At 42.7% G+C, this 22,840-nt stretch overlaps 1 protein-coding gene across 1 annotated transcript in view; it reads left to right on the top strand.

Moving 5' to 3' along the window:
• The window catches only part of CPED1 (cadherin like and PC-esterase domain containing 1), a 316,192-nt gene that overhangs the window by 31,318 nt on the left and 262,034 nt on the right, over window positions 1-22,840 (top strand). The gene's annotated exons all lie outside the window — the stretch shown is intronic.

Consider the following 22,840-nt stretch of genomic DNA (forward strand, 5'->3'; position numbering starts at 1 on the left):
TGTGCTAGAAACTGTTTCAAAAAGCCAGCTTAAGTGTAATTCACAGGGTGTCTCCAAATGAGAAAGAAGTGTGGCTCTTCATCACACATGCTATTACTAGTCAGGTATCTTGATTTCTGTTTTTGGAAGTAAAAAATAAAAGATAAGTGTTTAAACAAGTTATTTGAAAAGAGGGGTCAATAGATGATGAGGTCAAGAAAAAGAATACTTGTTGGACAACTAGTCCTGTGATAGGTACTGTGTTGTGCCTGTGTTCATGATCTCGGTTAATTCTCCCCGAAGCACTTGAAAACCCCAAGATTAAGAAATACTAGGTCCCAGTAAGATACTTCTGTTGATTGGAGCACCATTTCAATATGCCAAGGCTGCAGGTTCGATCCATGGTCAAGGCACCTATAGGAGTCAACCAATGTAAGTGGAACAATGGGTTGATGTTTCTCTCTCTCAAATCAATAATAAAGAAAACAAAGAAATATTAAATCCTCTTTCTGATAGTCCAGAAGAAGAAACTGAGGTTTCAAGAGCCAAAGTGAGTCACCCTGTATCTCAAACGTGGGATGAGGGGAGGGCAGGATTTGAACCCCGTGTCGCAGCTCTCACTTCACCCTCTCCACCTCCTGCTGCCTCAGTCTATCTTTTGGCTCATGATCCTGCATGACTCTGTCATTATTAGATCTACAAGAATGTGGAATGCTCATTGAGCATGAGCACATCAGACTGTTCTCTTTATAAGGGAGGCAAGAAAAGGCAATTTGAGTGAGCTGCTGATCTCAGAGGGGGTTTCCTTGGGAAGGGAACATGCAGATACCACTGGCATAATAATATGTATTTTTCCTGTCACTTTAGCAGCCTTGCCACCATCACAGACTTCTTCCTCAGTAGGAGCCCCCTCACTCTGTAAAGTGCTTGGTTTATGCCCGTAAATGAAAGAGGCTCTGGGAACCCTCGGCCACATTCACCTTTACCACGTTGGCTGTAAAGTTGTAAGCTACTAAGCTAGCAAAGCTCCCAGCGATTAGAGCCCAAAAAGTCCACTTTGATGAAAAGAAAGGCTTTAAAAGTATAGAGAGTTTGGGCCATGAAGACAGGTCCTCAGGGATGCCATTGCTGTTCCCTGACCCCCGCAGGTGCAGTGTGGAAATCTAGAGCACTGGAGCACCGGGTTTCTGGAAACAAATGAGAAAAACCAGAGGGACGGCGACAGCTCGGGCAAGTCAGAGAGGCTGGCAAGCAACTTTGCAAACCTCACTGGGGCTGGGACTGATGAGAGGACCAATTTAGAGTTCTAGAACATCCATAAGTGATATTGTCTGAAACCGTTTATCAGAATAGGTGTTAAGGAAAGATATAAGAGGTTTATTTCCCCTCTCAGCCCACAAAGCACTTAGCCCGTCAGTCAGTGAACCAGGTGACTGTACAGCGGCCGTCGCCCTAGGCACTGCGCTCCTGAGTCACAGTGACCCAGTAACACCGCTGTTGTCTGAATTCCATGTGCCTTGGCCCTGCTGCTGGCTGCGTGTGGGCACAACACGGATTATCTGTACATTTCTTTTCATTTTTTTAAATGTTTATTTTATTGATTTTAGAGAGAGGAAGGAAAACAGCAGGAAAAAAACAAAACAGAAACATCTGTTCCTGTATGTGCCCTGATGAGGGATCGAAATGGCAACCTCTGCACTTTGGAATGATGCTCTAACCAACCGAGCTATCCAGCCAGGAATAGCTGTGCATTTCAACTTTCATTCAGTTTCTATTTTCAGTTTTCTCTGATTGCAAAACAGAGGGGAATATGTCTCCTCGCTCCCTTGATGTCCTCGGGTCAGTTTTATAAGAAAAAGGAGGATTGCATTACAGCTTCCAAGTAAAAAAAGAAAATCCACTTTTAAAATTGTAGCTTATTTGTCATGGCTACAAGTCGAATGTACAAATTATGTTTGAACTGAGGCACTCACTACAAAAAACTTTTCTTTTGGGAGATTTAAATCTTGCATAATTGATTTTGCTTTAGTTTCGCTTGGTGACCTCCTGCTTGTTTTACTGTATGTGCGGTGTCAGAAAGTGTGACAATGTGTTGGCTCATTTGTACCTAATCTCCTCACGTGGAGCCACCTGGAAGAAGTGGAAGCAAGTCCGAAGGATCTAGAGACCTACCCACCTCTCTTTCCCACTTTGCCACTGCAGTTTCTGCTGTTTGCTAACCTGACATTTGCAATAGTACATCAGAAACAAAATAGGTGCTCCCACAAAAGTTCCTAAGCACCCAGATGGAGGCTTGACACATTCATAAACTGTGTTCTTGTCATAGGAAATTAAATGCAAAATGCATTTTCTTGTTCTTCCTACTCATTCCACCTGCTTTCCTTTCCTCTCCAGACGTGACCCCAGCCGTCCCATTGACCTCTTTCTGTGCCGCTCTTTGAGCACAGGTGGCCTCTTTCCAATTTAGGGCCACTTTAAACACTTTTTAAGGCCAAAATGGGTAAAAATTAGAAAAAAGAAAAGTGTCATAGGCGAGGCAGACTACATGCCACTATTAAATATAATCTGTTCTTGCAGAGTAGCGTTTGGCCTTTATATTTGATTTAACTTTTCTACTATTTATTTAGTGCATTGGTTGAAAAGAAGTCTCGGGTTCTAAATTTGAATATGGTTAATTCCATTCTGGTGACATAACAGAAGTTGTGGATCTATCTGGAAAGGCTACAGGGCTGTGGCTACGTGACCCTAAGCAAGAGCCCTGGTTCTCTTATCTGTTAAAGGCATTAATAGTATTTACTTCACAATAGGATGTGGTGAGAATTTAGTCACTGTGACCACCCCTGTCAGGGTTCTGGGAGGAGACAGTAAAACTCAGCCAATATTTGTCTCATTCAATAGCCTGGGAGTGGGGCCCAGAAATTCATGTGTTAAAAATGGAAACAAGCAAATCTGATGTGTAGCCCAGTTTGGAAAGCATTTTCCTAAGGGATATGCTATTGGTTAAAGGAGCAACAAACTTCAGAGCTAATTTAGGGCAAGAAATGATGCAGAAGTCAGCTTGTTTTAATACCATTTGCACTAAAGATTTAACTGTATAGGTATTTCCAAGCATTTCATATTTAGGTTGATTTTGAGAACAGGAAAAAGGCAATCTCCTCAGATTTAGATCTGCAAAACTTAGAATGTAAAACATATACTTTTATAGTTCTTCAATCCCTTGCTTTGGAAAAATATATCTTATGTCTCTGCATTTATGAGAACATATAATTCTCTAAAGGAAAAGAAAGAAGAACCAACCAATTATTCCCTTCCTTCGTATCTAGGTAGCATTTAGCAAATCAGTGCTTTAGGGCATGGAATAGTATAGTGGGCCAACAGAGAGGAGATGTTTTCCAAAAGTTCTTAACTTATTCCATGGTAACATCCAAGTAGTCTGTGGTCCAAGAGACTGACTCAGTAGACTTTATCATTGGAAAGAATCATTTATGTGCATATGTTAAAAATGGAAATTGAAGGATTGTGCATCTTTGGCAATTTCTTGTCCACTTCTGAACGCATCTTGCACTTTTAAATTAAATGTATTATATCGTTCACATGAAAAACAAATGCCAACCTGCTATTAAAACTACAGAATTGGGGTCACTTATGTTTTGAAGTTGCTCTTGTTTTTGTGATTTGGGGGTTGTACACGGCATGTTTTCTGAAGAAATACAGAAAGTGAAAGACCATCTCCATTTTCTTGCCAGAGGTTGGCAATCAGTGGCCCACAGGCCCCATTCAGACCAATGCCTGTTTCTGTAACAGAGGTTTGTTGGAACACGGTCACACGTTTACTTTTGTTCTGCAATGGCGGCGCCGAGTAGTTGCAACAAAGACTGAGCGGCTCTCAATACCTAAAATATTTATTATTGGACTCTTTACAGAAAGAGTTTGCTGACCCTCATTTCTAAACTAATTCTGTGTCATTTGATCTCTTACCAAGCTGATGATTAAAGTCTGGGACGGAGATAGTTTATTATTTTTAACTTACACCAAACCTCATTCAAAAAGGATTTGATGACTTACAAAAAAAACCATAATTATAAAATAACTAAAAAGGAAGTTCAAAAATTGAGCTCAACTGGATATGGATATCTTAGCAACCATAATTTAAGCTTAACTTTGGCTTTGAGATTTGGAGTATAGGAAAAGAATGTAAGTTCTACTGTTGAGAAAAAGAAAACCTTGTCCTTCCTTCTTGTAATCTCTCCCATGCCCAGGTAGTATATCTAAAACAACTTTCTCGGAGGGATTATTGAGTAGACAACACTATGTTATGTAACAGGTCAAGGCCCAGAGCAACATTTGTATTGCAAACGAATGGATGTGATACTTTGTTTCTCAGACCAGCCTTCCAGTACACACTGAGAGACAGCACCACAGCACAGTATAGGAAAGGCATATTGATGAAGGGCTACGGTCAGGACCGTAAGTACTGTAAGAACAGTACTTACTGATGTTTGTATTGACATTACCCTTGATAGACTGTATTCTGGAGAATGGCATTTTAAATAATGTTGCTTTGCAGCTTTTCTACCCCTAATAAAGACACTATAATTTACCGAACTATGTTCTCGGGAAGCACTATTAACAGGTAATAATAGGGCGAGAGACACAGATTACTACTTAATGTTGTGGAAAATATATTTAAAAAAGAAAAAAAAGGCTACTTCCTCTCCTGTTCATAATTTAATAGACTTCTATTTTCTCGTACTTTCATTTACATTCGCTTGCACTCTTTAAAAATGTCTAACACATCCATGTATCATTTGAAATTTAGTTTCGCTCTGAAGGTTTATTTATAATGGCTGCTTGCCAGGGCTGTTTCTGAAGTTTGTGTGGAAAAGAAACATCTACAACAGACCAATCTTAACTTTTGAAATGAAAAACCCATTTAAAGTTTTGCTTTCATTTATTTGTATTCAAAATGAAGCTATAAAGAAGTTGAGATTTAAATTACCCTGTAAGTAAGAAGAGCTTAACCACAATAATTACTTTCTTGGGGAAGTGGTAGACTGTGGTATTTAAAAAGAATAAGGTTTAGAGTAAGATTGAACCAGGATTGGAGTCCCTAGTGTGACCGGTTTATGGTTACATAACCTTGGGTAAATGACTTACCCTCTGAAAGCCATGGTTTCCTCATCTGCAAATTGGTTGGTTTGGATTGTTCCCTGAGTGGGGATACTGTAAGTGCAGCAGAAGTGGGAGATAATATTCTTACTACTGTTAAGAACTAGTTACAGAATGGAGGTTGTGAAGATTCTTTTGTGGGGAGGTACGTTTAAAATGGGTCCCATGCAAAGAAACCTGAGAGTGTTGCTGTTAGGTATTTGGGGATAAGTGAACTTTTTGTAGGTGTTTTCACAGAACTCTGTTTCAACTTACATATCCTCATTAAAAGGTCCGGGTTGTAAACACTCCTGAAATTCCAATACACAATATCCTGGATTATTGCATTTGGGGAAAAACCTCACTTCCAATAAATCTTGAGGTCTGGAATCATGTCTGTTCTGTTTATCACTTAAAACCATGCTCTCCACATGGGGCATACCCTAATGTTGGGCAGATAAAATGTATTATGCTCACTTTGTTAAAGATGACGCTGCCCACGTGGAGGCCATTGCCCAGGTGATATTAATGTGTGTCTCTGTGGGCTGTGGGCAGGCAGGATCATTGCAGCCTGGGGCTTGGTTTTAGGACTAAGCCTTTCCCACCCTTTTTGATGTGGGGTGGTGCAATCCCATCATGCCTCAGAGAAGTGACTTTGTATTAGAGACTTCCCTATTTTGTATATTGGATTAAAGGTTTGGATTTCTACACTATAAAATAGGGGCAGAGCAGGAGCTTGCGCTCTTGGTTCCTGAGATTATCATTAGGGGAGACAGCAGAGAGCAGAAAGAGGCCATGTGGAGTAGGCCAGGAGAAGCAGCCAAGATGGCAGAGTGTTGAGTGAGAAGCCAGTTTGTGTAGAGTTTGTGCAGGGAGAAGGAAGGAGATGGGGAACAGAGGTGAATAAGTCTGGTGAGCTAGAAACCTTTGATTCTAGGAAACTCGGATAAGTCAGTAGCTTTGTGAGCACTGAATGTGAGTGGGTTTTGGAGCCCAGTATGTATTTTACTTTGAGTGGGTTTTGGAGCCCAGTGTGTATTTTACTTGCCTGCCGGGTGCAAGCTAGGATTAAAGAAGATGGCCCATCAGTTCTTGGCTCCGTTGTTTCTTTACCAACTGTCCGAATCCAATGCGAATCTGCATGGGCCAGGCTGCTGTGATAGTGATGGTGGCCCTGGCTACTGGCTTTACACCTAAATACTTATCAAATACATGAATACATGAAGATAAAATGGTGCACCAATATCTGGGCCCCTTCAATAGTGAACTACCTGAGAGAATTCACATTATTTTATTTTTATTTATTTGTTTGTTTTTTCTTCTTTTTTCAAGTGAGGGGAGGGGAAATAGAGAGACAGCCTTTCACATGTGCCCCAAACAGGATGCAGCCGGCATCTCCCTTCTGGAGCCCATACTCTGCCCATCTGGGGCCATACTCGCAACTGAGCTCTTTTTTAGAACCTGAGGTGCCAATTGAGCCATGGCTGTGCGAAGGGGAGGGAGGAGGGGGAGGGGTGGAGAAGCAGATAGCTGCTTTTCCTGTGTGCCCTGACTGGGAATAGAACCTGGGATATCCACACACCAAACCAACACTCTACCACTGAACCAACCAGCCAGGGCTGAGAATTCACATTAAAACTTAATTGATAGCCTGACCTGTGGTGGCGCAGTGGATAAAGCGTCAACCTGGAACCCTGAGGTTGCCGGTTTGAAACCCTGGGCTTGCCCGGTCAAGGCACATATGGGAGTTGATGCTTTCTGCTCCTCCCCCCCCTTCTCTCTCTCTCTCTCTCTCTCTCACCCCTCTCTAAAATGAATAAATAAAATTAAAAAAAAAACTTAATTGATAAACCTTTAATTTTTATATAACTTTAGAGGAACATTGATATTCTACTCATGCTTAAATCTGAAACCACCAATACAGTCACATTTAGGGCTGATGCTCTATACAGCAATGATTCTAGACTGCTGAGGCTTTTACGTGCTTGTGTCCGTTTCTCAGAGCTTCTCTCTGCTTCTTTTTTTTTTCTTTTCTTTTTTTTTTTTTTTTGTATTTTTCTGAAGCTGGAAACGGGGAGAGACAGTCAGACAGACTCCCGCATGCGCCCTACCGGGATCCACCCGGCACGCCCACCAGGGGCTATGCTCTGCCCACCAGGGGGTGATGCTCTGCCCCTCCAGGGCGTCGCCCTGCCGCAACCAGAGCCACTCCTGAGCCTGGGGCAGAGGCCAAGGAGCCATCCCCAGCGCCCGGGCCATCTCCGCTCCAATGGAGCCCCGGCTGCGGCTGCGGGAGGGGAAGAGAGAGACAGAGAGGAAGGAGGGGGGGTGGAGAAGCAAATGGGCGCCTCTCCTATGTGCCCTGGCTGGGAATTGAACCCGGGTCCCTCACATGCCAGGCCGATGCTCTACCACTGAGCCAACCGGCCAGGGCCAGAGCTTCTCTCTGCTTTTGATTTGAAGACTCCCCTGTCGTTTTCCGTTGTTTCTCTGCCTGCTGGTTTTGGGGGATGGTGGTTGAGTTCAGGTTTGTACATACTGTATTTCTCCATGTATAAGACGCACCCTTTTTTGAAAAATTTGGGGTCTAAAAACTGAGTGCCTCTTATAAAGTGGTTGTAGATTTTTTACTTGCATTTCCCACTTCTTTTTGCACTCATTGTTGAAAACAGTGATTCGTCATCAGACACAAATGAGGACAAGCTAATGGATGGGAGTTTTGACAATGATGAGGAGTTATATGAATTTTACATTGAATAAAGCTTGAGTTTAATAACTTTATGTAATACATTTTTTTTTTTTTCAAATTTCGGGCTTCCAAATTAAGGTGTGTGTTATACATGGAAGAGTCTTATACCTGAGGAAATACGGTAATTCAGTCCCTGGTGCCATGTGCTTTTCACATGAATGTATTTAGGAGTGAGGGGAGGCCAGGGAAGGATATGAAGAATCATAGGTGCTTAGCAGTGATTATTGACTCACTGATGGTTTAATATTCCATAAGACATTGGAACACAGTGCTGCCTTAAAATGATCTCCAGATAAGGATATGTAAAAGTAAGCATATAGCTTTTGCTGCTTGAAAACATAGAAAGCATTAAGGGACAACACCCTTGCCCATCATGTCATTTAGGTCCCCCTGTGTCCTCTACATTAAGCTCTCTAGTTCTTTTCTTAGCATAGTGTAAAATATTCATTTTTTATGCTCTTCTGGTCCTTTGCTTTAGAAAAATATATCATGTGACCCAGAAGTTTTATAACATATATTTCTCTCAAGAAAAAGATAGAAGCATCATCAATACTGTCTCCCAGACCTGGCTGAATAACTCAATTCATTAGAGCATCAACCTGATACCCCAACATTGTGGGTTTGATCCTCAGTCAGAGCACACATAAGAATAAACCAATAAGTGCATAAATAAGCAGGTCAACAAATCCATGTTTCTCTCTCCCTTCCTCTCTCTCTAAAAAAATAAATAAAAATTATTTTAAAAATTATTATCTTTCATATCACTTGGCTACTATTTAGTAAGTCATTGTTTTAGTTCATAGAATGAAATAGTGGCCTAAGAAAGGATGTTTTTCAAAAGTTTTAAACTTGCTCCCTGTGTGGAGTCTAAATAAGACATAGTTCAAGAGACCCTGACACAGAATATATGTTATCTTTAGGTCAAAATTGTTTATGTATCCTCAAAGAGGGCATTCTTCTACCATTGCAGCAGAAATCGAAATGGCAGTAAGAATGAGAAAATCGATTGTTCCAATTGGGAAGAACACTCTGGGAGGCTCTGCAAGGAGTTGGGATACTTAAGTATGAGATTTATTTGTAGTAACTATAGAAGGGGTAACCAGGATCAATTTAAGAATGAATATTGTATCAATCAGAGTTATGCGGCAATGGAATAGCCCATCTCAAAAAGAAGGAGGTTGTGTTGGAACAAAAGCAGGTCAGTTCAGGGTACTGCTGAGAGTTGCTTTACTATTCAGTAGAATGAGTCAACTAACCACCAAAGTCTTTTTCACAGACGCAGTTCTGTGATGTACTGTAACATTTACACACACAGAGAAAGCAAGATGATCTCTTTGTGTGTGTGTATGAGAGGAGGAGAGATAGTGAGACAGACACCTGCATGTGCTCCGACAGGGATCCACCCGGCAACCTTGTCTGGGGCTGATGCTCAAATCAACTGAGCTATTTTTAGCACCTGAGGCTGACCCATTTGGACCAACCAGTCATCCTCAGTATCTGAGGCTGATGCTTAGACCAATTGAGCCACTGGCTATGAAAGGGAAAGAGGGAGAGAAGGGGGAGAGAGAGGGGAAGAGAAACAGATGATTGCTTCTCCTGTGTGCCCTGACCAGTGTTTGAACCTGGTACATCTGCACGTGGGGGCGATGTTCTATTCACTGAGCCACTGGCCAGGGCCACAAGACAAGATCTTAAACCTCCATAATTCTAGGAATTCCTTTTCTTTAGCCTTTACTTTTAGTCTTGTGTGCTGGGGGCAGGAGAGAGGAGTGGGTTGCAAAGGATAGAGAAATGTAGATCTGGAGGCAAAACCAGCAGTGGCCTCTTTTGGCTTGCGGCACACATTGACAGCAGATGCTGCTGATCATTTAGAACATGAGAGCCTAATGAACTTCTCTGCTCCTTCCCTTCCCCCCCCAGCCCCACACTGGCACCCTGCTGCTTTCCTGAGTTTAATATGCTGTATGATGATTTAGCAGGAAGACAAAAGAGTAAAGGTCACATTTAAAAGGTACAGTGTGCTTTGCCTTGTCAGTATTTTGCCTAGGACACGTTGGACATACGTTTTATATTATGCAAGTAATAGGTTTTGGATGGTATCAGAAGCGCTTCTGTGTCTTCAGTTAATCAAACTAGAAAAAGGAAAAAAGAAATTGAATCAAATAAACTTATAAACCTGTGCCACTCCATTTTATTGTATTATGACCGACACACAGTAATTGTGTGTTCGGGTTTATTGTCGTTTTCCTCAGTGCTTATAGAATTGCTGATGTATTTATGACCAAATAGAGGGTGTTCTTTAATTGGCACACCAGAGCTCAGCCATGTTTATTTAACCTTAACTCAGCTGAGCTGTTTATACTATGGGGACTGAATTCAATTTACTTTTGTTTGTGAAAAAAAAAAACACCCTTTTTATTTATAAAAGCTGAGTTTCAAGTGACCTCCCATTCTGATGTTTCCTCTGACCTCCACTGTGCTCCGAGAACAAAAAGCTAGTGTCTCATTTTTACTCCAAAGGAACTAAACTGCTTCCTTAAGTGGCTTAGTTCTGACAACTGAAAATGGTAACCAGATGTTTATTAAAATCTCTAGCATTTCTCCTTCAAGCCTAGCTTCTTTCTAATTGTTTGATCTTTTTAAGTTTCATAGAAACCAGATTGGGGAACGTGAATTTTCCAAAGCTGGGAAGTATTTAATACAGCTTTGAAGGTACTGTCTCGGTGCTGTTTCTTTAAATGCACTTTCTGCTGCTTTTATTTAATTATTTTTTTAAGGATGCAGCATTGAAATTTTTATACGTAATTTATTTCAGGTCATTGTTCTTGTCATATTTCTTTAACATTAAAAAGACTTTTTAAAAAGAAATTAGACATTTTTGTTTGGTTTACCAAAGACTAAACTGTGCTTTGCATAACAGATTTAATTTGTAAAAACAAATAATACTCATATTATCTTTACATGAAGAAAGTCTCTAGGAAAGAAAAGTAAACCCCTTCATATGGGACCTTTCAAATGACTGAGTGAAATAAGTCAAAGGGAGTTGGGGACTCCAGCTCGGGTATGTGTACGGTGCTATTATGTTATCAGAATTCGCTGCTTGAAATATTTTAGACATCTCCAGTGTGGGAGGAGTTTAGAAGCATCTAACTGTATTTTGCAGACTGCCTCTTGATTTTTGTACCGCTTTCACTTTCCATGTTACAGGTATTTCTGAAATCTCCTGAATCACGTCCATTTCAGACTCGGCTTGACCCTGTTAAATGGGATTTCCCTCCGAATATCCTCCACAATTTCTCATCTTATTTCTAGCTAAAGGTGTTTCTTCCTTGCAGTGTCTCTCTATCCAATTTTCAAAACAAAGACTTAAATATATGTATTTAAGTAATTTCTCTCTAATCATCCCTCAATAGTTTGACTTTCAACCCCCCCCCCCCCCAGGTCTCTGCCCTCCAAAGTGTCCTTTCAGAATTCACCAATAAACTCCTTTTTCTTACAGAATCTAGTCATTCTATTTATGATTGCACTACTTTGGATACATGACCAGATTTGAACATGAGTAGAATGTAGAATATCAGTGTTTCTCAAATTATATAAAACTTTTTAACGTGAGTTCACTGCAGTCATGTCTCACTTTTCTTGATCTTCCCCAGCAGTGTCTGCCAGGCTTGGGGACAGTCTGAACTGAGGTGAACTGCACCTGTCCTGCACAAAGTGCATGCTGCGGGGGCCAGAGTGCTCTTATAAACCCATTTCTCCTTTAGTGTCTTTTCTTTTTAAAAATATTTTTCTTTAGTTTCCTTTATACTGGCATCTCCTGCCTCTGCCATCCTTCTGACCCCTTCCTTTTTTATTTTTTTATTAAGTGAGAGGCCGGGAGGCAGAGAAACAGACTCCCGCGTGCACCTCAATTGGGATCCACCCGGCAGGCCCACTAGCTCTGCCTATCTAGGGCGTTGCTCTGTTGCTCAGCAACTGAGTTATTTTAACGCCTGAGGGGAGGCCATAGTGTCATCCTCAGCACCTGGGGCCAACTTGCTCGAATGAGCCATGGCTGTGGGAAGGGGAGAGAAAGAAAGAGAAAGAGAAAGAGAAAGAGAAAGAGAAAGAGAAAGAGAAAGAGAAGGAGAAGGGAGAGGGGTGGAGAAGCAGATGGTCGCTTCTCCTGTGTGCCCTGACTGGGAATCGAACCCAGACTTCTACAAACTGGGCCGATGCTCTACCACTGAGCCCACTGGCCGGGGCCCTGATCCCTCCTTTTTTAATGTCCTTCTTCCAAATATGAGCTTTCTATAAGACACGTATTCCTACTCACCTTTTCGCACCTTTTCTTGATACTCCATCAAGAAATGTTTCTACTCTGCAGATTCAGTAATCTCCTCAGGGAATATAATCTTTAAATAATGTCAAATTCTAATCTGTCTCCTATAGGCAGAATCCCAGATTTTCAAGGTGTTTGTAAGATACTTGATTTGTGGGTTCCACCACATCAGCATACGTACCGCAGCATACGTACGTACAATGGAGCTATTGTCTTCACCCCAGCAGTTTCTGGGTTCTTGGCCACTGTGTTTCTGATAGCACAGCGTTCCCTCAGGCTTTAAAGCTCATGGTCAGGACCGGCAAGTCCCCCCAGCACACGTCAGGTCCCACGCTCTGTCAGGTAACCCTCCTCTCCACCATGGCTCCACCTTCCTTGTACAATAGTCACCGTGTCCCTCCCTCTCTTATGCTATCACAGCACCTGCCCCATAGTCTCCCAGCTGCTGGTCTCTGCCCTCTACCATCAGCCCATTACAACTGCGGTTTTATATCCCCCGAGCACAGCCCAGGTCACGGTCACTCCCCCGTGCAGAAGTCTTCCATGACCTCTCATCTCCTCCTGCACAGGATCCACTCTTTATCCTGCGCGCAAATTTTCCCATCCTACGGCGTCAGCCCCGCCCCATCCGGCTGTGGCGCGGTTCTCAGGCCTGTCCTCACTCTCGAGTTATCCAGGGGACTTAAAAATTAGACAAGGTAAAGCTCAGGCCTCGTTTCAGAAAATTTTACTAGAACTTTTGGGGAGGGGAATGGACCTGAGCATCATTAAAGTTTTTTTTTGTTTGTTTGTATTTTTCTGAAGCTGGAAACGGGGAGAGACAGTCAGACAGACTCCCGCATGCGCCCGACCGGGATCCACCCGGCACGCCCACCATGGGGCGATGCTCTGCCCACCAGGGGGCGATGCTCTGCCCCTCCGGGGCATCGCTCTGCTGCGACCAGAGCCACTCTAGCGCCCGGGGCCGAAGCCAAGGAGCCATCCCCAGCGCCCAGGCCATCTTTGCTCCAATGGACCCTCCGCTGCAGGAGGGGAAGAGAGAGACAGAGAGGAAGGAGAGGGGGAGGGGTGGAGAAGCAGATGGGCGCCTGTCCTGTGTGCCCTGGCCGGGAATCAAACCCGGGACTTCTGCACGCCGGGCCGACGCTCTACCACTGAGCCAACCGGCCAGGGCCTCATTAAAGTTTTTAAAAACTTCCCAGGTGAAGGGATTGAGAAGTACAAACTGGTAGTTAGGAAATAGTCATGGGGGTGTCAATTACAGCATAGGGAATACAGTCAGTGATGTTGTAATGACTGTGTATGGTATCACATGAATACTGGAAATTAAGGGGACCACTTTGTAAAGTATATGAGTGTCTAACCACTATACTGTACACCAGAAACTAATACAAAATAATGTTTAATGGAAACGTAATTAAGAAAAATGTGTGGGCAGGTCGGAGAACTAATGAGATTAGCCTACTCACCTCTGCCTGCTCATATTGGAGAGCTTTGCACTTGGCAATGCTACTGAGATTGTCATCTCCCAGAATCACCTCTTTTCTGCCATCTTTTAAAATATATATATATATTTTCCCCCCATAAATTTCCCTTAAAGTAGAATTGGTAAACAGATTATCTGAGTCTTCATCACACACTGTTCATTTATCTCTGCTGTCTAAAGTATGCTTGTGCTGTATCTTTTATAACTTTAGTGTTTTCATTTCATTTGCCCTTCTATGTTATAAACTTTTTATAATGCAGAGAGTGTTTTACTGGTCTGTTTACACACTGTGCTGCGTAGGACATTGCCTTGTGTCTATCCAGCAGGTACATAATTAAATTAATTAGCAATCAAAACAATAAACCTTACAAATACACTAATAAAATAGCTGAGTCTTTCCTTCAGATATTCAAGCACCATTTGGTTCTTTTGAAGTTTAGGGAAGAAACAGTGAGCATGATTGAAAATAGCTGTGTGGCAGAGCAAACTACAATGCGCTCCAGGCCGTAGCTGAGCACAACCAGCGGTGGAGCAGAGCTCATACCGGCTCTCCTCTCTGTAACCTCGTTTCCGTGTCAGGCAAGCTGGGGATGTCTCGGTTTTCAGAGAAGACAAAATTCCACCAACTAGTTAATAACCTTTTCATAACTATCATAACTTATTTTAGCTCTTTCTCAAAGGAAAAAGAAATAGAGAAGTCATATGCGAATCTCATCATACACAATAAAATGGTCCATTTAGGGCAGGGAATTTAAACTCTTGGAATTTAAAAAATCTCGTGTAGCATTCCACCTCATTATCAGAGTAACCAAACAAGTGATTAAGTGGTGTAGAGGGCAGAGATGACTCCCAGCAGCCCTGCTTCTCTAAGAGCTAGTTTTGTAGTTTGTAATTATCAGAAGGTAGAGGGAATCCCTGACTGAATATTTGCTTAAAGAACATAGTTTTGGCAAAGCTCCAGCAGACTACCTACCGATTTGCTAGATCCTGACCCTCAAACTTAGTATGCTGAGAATTGTTGGGAAGGCTTGTTACATCACACATTTCTGGGCTTTGCTCCTGGCAGATCTGATTCAGTACCAGTGGAAGTCTGGTTAAGAAATAAGTTACCGGGTAATGCTGAGATCGCCGGTCCTGCACTCCTGTGTTGAGAACTGCTGTGTTGGGAGCTTCTTTTTAACAGGTTTTTAGTGGTTCTTCCAGAAGCCCAAAGAAGTTCTGCCTCTTTGCTATTTAAGTGACTAGTGGCTGAACAATTTCCCATTTGCCTTACCTGGATCCTGAATCAACCTTCCACATTGGTTAGAAACCCCACTCCTACATAGGTAGGCATAGACGCTAAACCTATTAATTATGAGTTGACATGCAAAGTCTTGGTACATCGTGGCTCAGTTCTTTACAGTCAAGGCCAGTGACCCCATTTGAAAAATAAGCAGTTGAATTTAAACTGTCTTTGGACATGCTGAGCTTGCTTGCAGATAGTGGGATCAAGGTCAAAATACGAACACATGATTTATCCCGAACACATGCTATGAAAACTTTGTAAACATTATTTTAATAGCTATATAATTATATTATATAGATGTAGTTAATGTTTACTTAATTTAATTTTGTTAATCCAGATATTTGTGGTATTCCCAATGTTTTATTGTTGTTGTAAATGATGCCCTCACAAAATTTTTGTATAAAAGTCTTTGCGTTTCAAATTATTTCTTTAGCACAGATTTCTAAAATTAAATTTACTGGCATGATGAGTAAGAATAAAGCTTTTCATTCACATTCTCAACATTCAACCTGATAAAGTTAAAGCATCACCCATTAGATACACAAGAAATTTTCCATCTAACTAAACTTTATCAATGTTAAAACAGTTATTTTATGAAGTGAGGTTGTTTCTTTATGTCTTTTTTTTTTTTTTTTAAGAATGGAAGCTTTGCCTGTTATTCTATGGAAGTATTAATGGGTATACTAATTAATGGAAGCCTCAGTTCACAACTGTAGTATAAAACAGATTACTTTTATGCTGGAGATTGGTATTCACGTCATTGGAGGAATGCTGGGAATGCTGAGTGGCAGGCCCGTCCCATGGTAGTCTGGGGGTAGCAGGAGTAGAGTGTTTGTACTTTCATTGCCTTGTTTGCTCAAGGATTTGTATTCACTATTTACCCATTTTTGGAAGAATAGCATAGTAAATCTTAATAGCATAGCAAGAGCTTATTTTGTGTGGAGCCTGCAATCATAATTGTATGCAGCATGACTACAGCATGCTCAGACTGATTTTTGATTTTTGTCTTACGGTAGGAAATACTATTACTTTGTCACATTGAATGTTTTATTTTATTTTATTTTTTTAACATGAGAGAAAGTGAGAGACAAGAAGGGAGAGAAATGAGAAGCATCATCTCTTAGTTGAGGCACTTTAGTTGTTAATTGATTACTTCTCATATGAGCCTTGATGGGAGGCTTTGCTCCAGCCAATCCAGTGACCCCTTGCTTATGCCAGCGACTGCTGAGCTCAAGCCAGTGACCATGGGATCATTTTGATAATCCTACACTCAAGTCTGTGACACCACACTCAAGCCAGATGTGTCTGCATGCAAGGTGGCAACCTCGGGTTTCGAATCTCAGCATCCCAGGTCCACACTTTATCCACTGTGCCACCATGTAGTCAGGCAACATTGAGTACAGGGGGTCCTTGGGTTATGACAGTCCCTACATACAATGTTTTGAGTTTATGCCACTAGTGTTGTACTTATGAATTACGTGGACAAAAGTTTGGTTGCATGCTGTAAAGCCAGCAGGCAGGGCCAGGGCCACTATCACAGCAGCCCGGCTCACGCAGGTTCGCATTGGATTTGGACAGTCGGTAAAGAAACAACGGAGCCACAAACTGGTGGGCCATAGTCTTTAATTCTAGCTTGCACCTGGCGGGCAAGTAAAAACACACACTGGGCTCCAAAACTCAGTCACATTCAGTGCTCACACAGCTACTGACTTATCCGAGTTTCCTAGAATCAAAGGTTTCTAGCTCACCAGACTTATTCTCCTCTGTTCCCCATCTCCTTCCTTATCCCAGATACAAACTCTACACAAACTGGCATCTCACTCAGCACTCCGCCATCTTAGCTGCTTCTCCTGGCCTCCTCCACGTGGCCTCCTTCCGCTGCTGGCTCTACTCTCTCATGCTAATCATCCCAGGAACCAAGAGGCCAAGCTTCCACTTCGTCCCCATTTTATAGTGTAGCAATCCAAACTCTTAATCCAATATACAAAACAGGGAAGTCTCTAATACAAAGTCACTTCTCTGAGGCGATGTTAGAATATGCAATATAGTGTACAATACAGTATATTTATGTCCTTTTTCTACCATTTAGTTGTGTTTTATGTTCTAGATAATGGTTTTACAGCTGTGTTAGGATAGGTAAGTGACTTAGGCTAGGGTGTGTGTAAGGCCAGTAGCCATGGCCACCATCACAGCCACATGGCCCACGCAGGTTCGTATTCAATTTGGACAGACGGTAATGAAACAACGAAGCCAAGAACTGGTGGGCCATTACATTAGCTTTAATCCTAGCTCTCACTTGGCAGGCGAGAAATACACACAGTGGGAAAACACTTCCCTTTCTATTCAGGGCTCCCTAGGCCACTGACTTATCCAAGTTTCCTGGAATCAAAGGTTTCTACCTCACCAGCCTTATTCACCTCTGTTCACCATCTACTTCTCTTTGCACAAACTGCACAAACTGGCTTCTCCTTCAGCACTCCACCATCTTAGCTGCCTCTCTCCTCTAATGCTAATTTCAGGAACTGAGCGACCAAGCCCCTGGTCTGTCTCATTTTATACTGTAGAAATCCAAACCTTTAATCCAATATACAAATAAGGAAGTCTCTGATGCAAAGTCTCTTATCTGAGGCAGAAATGGGATTCCTCATAAAGAGTGCACCACCTCACATCATGCAACAGTCAAGGGTGTGGAGAAAAGCTTAATGTTGAGAAGATCTTAGTATTAAAAGGGTGGGAAAGGCTGTCTTAAAACTAAGCCTTAGGCTATAAGGACCCTGCCTGCTTACAGCCTGTTCCCCACACCCAATACAAACTATAAGCGAGCAAACATATATATCATATTTGCAAGCTTATTTGACCCATAGTCACAGTCATAGAAACAGAACTGTGTTGTAGCCTGAGGAACCCCTGTATTTTAAAGGCACTCTGTTACATCAGAGATACCTTGAATTTTAAAGTGATTGAAGCCCTGGCCAGGTAGCTTAGTGTCCTGATACACCAAAGTTGTGGGTTCGATCCCAGTCAGGGCACATACAAGAATCGACCAATGATGGCATGAAGTGGAACAACAAATCAATGTTTCTTGCTCTCTCCCCTTCTTCTCTTTTTCTCTCTCTCCTTCCTCTCTCTTTAAAAAATTTTAATTATCGATATCCAAATTAATTTTCTATGTTTTTGTTTTGACATTTTACAGCGCCTTGAAAGATACACAATGTGTAAAAAGGCTCAATGTTGTTTTTCTCAGAGAATATTGTTTCTTTATTTGGATGCATATTCTAAACTGCATTTTTAGAAAATAGTGTTTCCATTTACAAAGATACTACTACAGGTTATGGTAAAATACAGAATCAACTATTCACAAATGTAGAGATGAAAGTGAAAATTACTGCAGATCCCACCAGCCAGAGGTAACATGGTTGACAATGTTGTGTATGATTTCACGTGTCTCTTTAAGCATCACACATGCAAACTCACATTCTGTCTTTTTGCCTCCTGCCTTTTTACAGTGGTTTACCCACATGTTTTTAACAGATAACATTTTGATATTATTGTAAGGTATTTTTCCCCACCGAGAAGGAAGGAACGGGGCTCGGAGCCGCAAAGTGTGAAATAATAAACGGCTTTATTGAGTACAGAGCGCACACCCCGCCCGGCAAGGTTCCCTGGCCCCGAGGAAAGAAAGAGAGAGATGGGGGTGCAAGATGGAGGCTAGGGAAGTTGCACAGATTAAACCGCGTGGGAGATATTTAAAGGGTCCCTCTAGGGAAGTGGAGCTACTATGACATGGTAAAATTTCACTGGCTGGCAGACGATCACTTCTTTCCAAATGGTTCCTGGGAAGCTTCCTTTGGCGGGCTTGATTGTGGGCAGTCCTAGCCAAAGTGGGCGGGTCTGAGTTCTCCACATGACTATCTCTCTATCCACCGACCTTACATTCTGACCTTTTGTGTTAAATAGAAAAAGGGGTGCCGTTTATTCGTCTGGCTACTTCCTGCTGAATAGGGGCATTGTGGGGAGGGGGAGATCAGAAGGTGGTGGCTTTGAGGGGTGTTAAGAGGAACATCTGTGTGGCTGTGACTGGAGACACTTTTCAGATGCGGTCCTGTAAGGATTTAAAAAAAAAGAGAGGAGTAATAGGGGATTTTGCAGGGTCCAGCCTTTTGGTGAGCTGGAGATGGATGAAGTCCAGTGGTTCCGACTGCCAGTGGTCCTATAAGGAGGCAAGCTTGAGGCAGAACTGCATGTCAGGAGTGGCATAAAAAAGGGAAAGGAAGAGGGTCCCATCCATTCCCATAACTGAAACCTGTGAGGGAACTAGAGGTCCAGAGTGTGAGGCAAAAACAGAGAAGGCAGCCCCCATGTCCACAAGAAATGAGGTGGACTGACTTACCCACTTGTTGCAGAACCCTGGGTTCTCCGAGTCCAGGCCGTGTCCTAGAAGTTCGAGTGATGCACCCACCTGGCTGGATTGGTCTTCCATTTGGGCAGCTTGTCCTCTACGTAGAGGCGCTGAGGAAAAAACCTGTTGCCCAAAGGGGCAATCTCTCTGCCAGTGACTGGGCTGCTTGCAGTCAGGGCAGGGCTCAGTGGGCAGCCACAGGCAGGGGGCCTGCCGGGGCCAGTGGTCCTGCTTGCCACACTTAAAGCAAGCTGCTGGTGGCTCTGCTGGTCTCAGGGTTGCCACAAGAGTCGGGGTTTGGAGCATTACCTTCTGCTGCATGGGGGCCTGGCAAACAGGCCTGTTTCTACTAGTTGGGACCGTTAAAAACTTTAAATGCCGTGTTCACAGGTTCCGGATAGAAGTTTGGGAATAAGAGGAGGGGGGGCTCGTGCGGAGCCCGGCACCCAGATGCTGCAGGAAAAACGCTGGAGCCAAAGGCAGGACAGGGCAGGAACTTCCTGTAAGAAAATTGGGGTTGGACGTCCTGAAAACAGGTGTAAGAGCCAATGCCAGGCTGAGAAAGGCCTAACGGAGGCGGGACTAGAGAACACAGTGAAGGGAGGGGCCGCTGGCCAGCAGGGGAGGAGAGAGAGAAGGTAGTTAGTAGATGGCGAATAAGAAACAGGTTTTTGCAAAGGGAGGGGAGAGAGAGTTTGGAGTCCGCGGAGAAGGAAAGATTAGGAATGGAGGTTTTAGGTGAGGTTTCTCTGGCCAGAAAAAGGCCTGCGTGGTGGAACAGGCAGCACAGAGATTAAGGACGGTTGCGCAAATAATTAGGAGCCGTGAATGTAAGAGATCTCCAATCAGTTCCCAACTTTTTTGGCGATAGTTAAATTGGTGAGGGTGTTAACACCGAAAGTCCCTTCAGGAGGCTAATTGAGTGGGTTCTGTGGCCTGGCCACAGTGGAGAAGAAGAACAGTTTCTTCTTCCTTAGGGAGGGAAATTCCTGTGCCCCAACAGCCGCACTCAGTTCTCGGAGTGGTCAGACCTGAGTATTAGCGTCCTAAAAACTCAATGTCCAGCCACGGATGAAAGTGGATGTGCTTGGGAAGGTCTCCACAAGCACAAGCTCACTCGGACAGAAAAGAGTTCCCTGACGTAGCTACGGTTTCGGACAGGGAGTCTCGGAGGAAAGAACTGAGAAGAAAGCTGGAGGCAGGGGACTTACCGCACCGTGTGCCAAAGTGGGTTGGAGATTGGAGATCCTGGTTCTTTCTCCTGGTTCTTTCTCGGAGGGGAGGAGAAAGGAGTGGTCCTTGCGGACTTCTAACTCCTTCCTGGTTTTCGGCACCAAAAATGTAAGGTATTTTTCCCCACCGAGAAGGAAGGAACGGGGCTTGGAGCCGCAAAGTGTGAAATAATAAACGGCTTTATTGAGTACAGAGTGCACACCCCGCCCGGCAAGGTTCCCTGGCCCCAAGGAAAGAAAGAGAGAAGAGGGTGTAAGATGGTGGCTAGGGAAGTTGCACGGATTAAACCGCGTGGGAGATATTTAAAGGGTCCCTCTAGGGAAGTGGAGCTACTATGACGTGGTAAAATTTCACTGGCTGGCAGACGATCGCTTCTTTCCAAATGGTTCCTGGGAAGCTTCCTTTGGTGGGCTTGATTGTGGGCAGTCCTAGCCAAAGTGGGCGGGTCTGAGTTCTCCACATGACTATCTCTCTATGCACCGACCTTACAATTATGATGAAAGTTTTACTGTAGGGAATTACCCATCTAACCTTGAACCCTCTATGACTTGGATTGGGGAACTTTAGTTAAATGCCCTGAGTGAATGTCTCTTGGATGCAAACACCAAAAAATATGAATGAGGGCTGTTTGTGCAGACACAAAGGAATGCACGTGAATGGGTTTTAGAAAATTAGCCTAGAGATTCTGGATTGCCCCTTCCTTTGTGCTTGTTAATTAACAAAAGAAAAAGAATGTACTGACCCAAATTAGCCCTTTCTCCATGTCAGCAAAATGGCCATTAGTCATCCTTCCCCCTTATCACCTGGCCTCCCTCCCTTGTAATCCTGTTACCTCTGTTCTGCTTCTGATCAATAAAAGCTGAGGGATAAGGAGATTCAGGAGGTCTTCTTTGCCTCCCTTGGCAGGCCTCCCCCTCTTCCTCTTAACATCAGTTTGTGTCTTGAGTAGGTTTCTTCCATGCGACATTGGTAGTTCCCAGCACACTAGAGTACTACATTTTACCATGTCAACAGTTTAAATTTTTTTTAATTTTGTATCATTTTGTTAGCCTTTTAAAATTATTAACTAAAAGTACTGTGCTATGCACTTTGTATATATCTACTCATTGACTTCTAGTCCATTAGGTAGGAATTTCTGTTTCAGATGACAAACTGAGCAGTGCTTCCCCAAAATGGTGAGGCTGAGGTTTCCTCAAGAACCATTTCTCTCCAAGCCTGAGCCTTTAACCACAATATCAGGCACGTTTCCTGAAAATGTATAAAAAAATATTTGCTTCATGATTTTTAGCATTTTATTGTCATTTTAAATTAAGTCCTTCTTGATACATAGTTAGAATATTTTCAACTAGTTGCTATAAAATATAACTTTTCTATAATATTTATTTATATTACATTTTGGAGATTTGAGTGTAATGTTGAATTACTGGGCCAGTGGATGAAAATAATAAAACTGTCATTCTTCCTGCCACATTTCTCTACAAAAAGATAGTTACTATTTTAATAGTTGTATCAAGAGTATTAGTTCTCTGTGGATATTCAGTAATAGTGTTGCAGGAGAGCAAAACCTTGGAGGATTGACACTCAGATAACTATAAGAGGAAAAAGAGAATTTATTAATAAAAGCCAGCGAAGCACACAGGGCTATAGCTCCAAAGACACATGCTCCCTGAGATTAGATTTCTTACATCTTATATACGCTTTACAGAAGAACATAAGTTCACATACATGGGTCTCGTGATTCCTTCGTCTTGAGGTACATATGTCAATCACACATTTTCAGGATGGGAGGGGGCTTACAGGATGCCAGAGGATCATCATTTGTAAATCGCCCATTAAGGAGAAAGAAAGAGGAGAGGAAAGGGCTACTCAAATCTCTCTCCCCCTCCTACATTCCTGGCTGTTTTACCTTCTTTCACCTGGGTAAAGAGAAGGGAGGGGGTCCAAGTCTCCTTCCTCCTTCTATTCAAAACCTTTGAATTATGAAAACCTCTTCATTTACAATATACCAGCCCTTTCTAAACAGGAATATGATCCATCAGCCATCTTGAGCTGTTATAAATTACACATAAGTATAAAAGCCATATTTACAAGCTATCTCTGAATGCTTGACCTGAATTATAAAATATCCTTGAAGCCTCTTATCTCAAGGGGGTTTCCTTCCTCAATAGATGCTTTGTTAAATCTGATGAGATTAAAAATGACATATCAGGCCTGACCTGTGGTGGCGCAGTGGATAAAAT

The sequence above is a fragment of the Saccopteryx leptura genome, chromosome 2 (assembly GCF_036850995.1).
Source record: "Saccopteryx leptura isolate mSacLep1 chromosome 2, mSacLep1_pri_phased_curated, whole genome shotgun sequence".
Taxonomy (NCBI): Eukaryota; Metazoa; Chordata; class Mammalia; order Chiroptera; family Emballonuridae; genus Saccopteryx; species Saccopteryx leptura.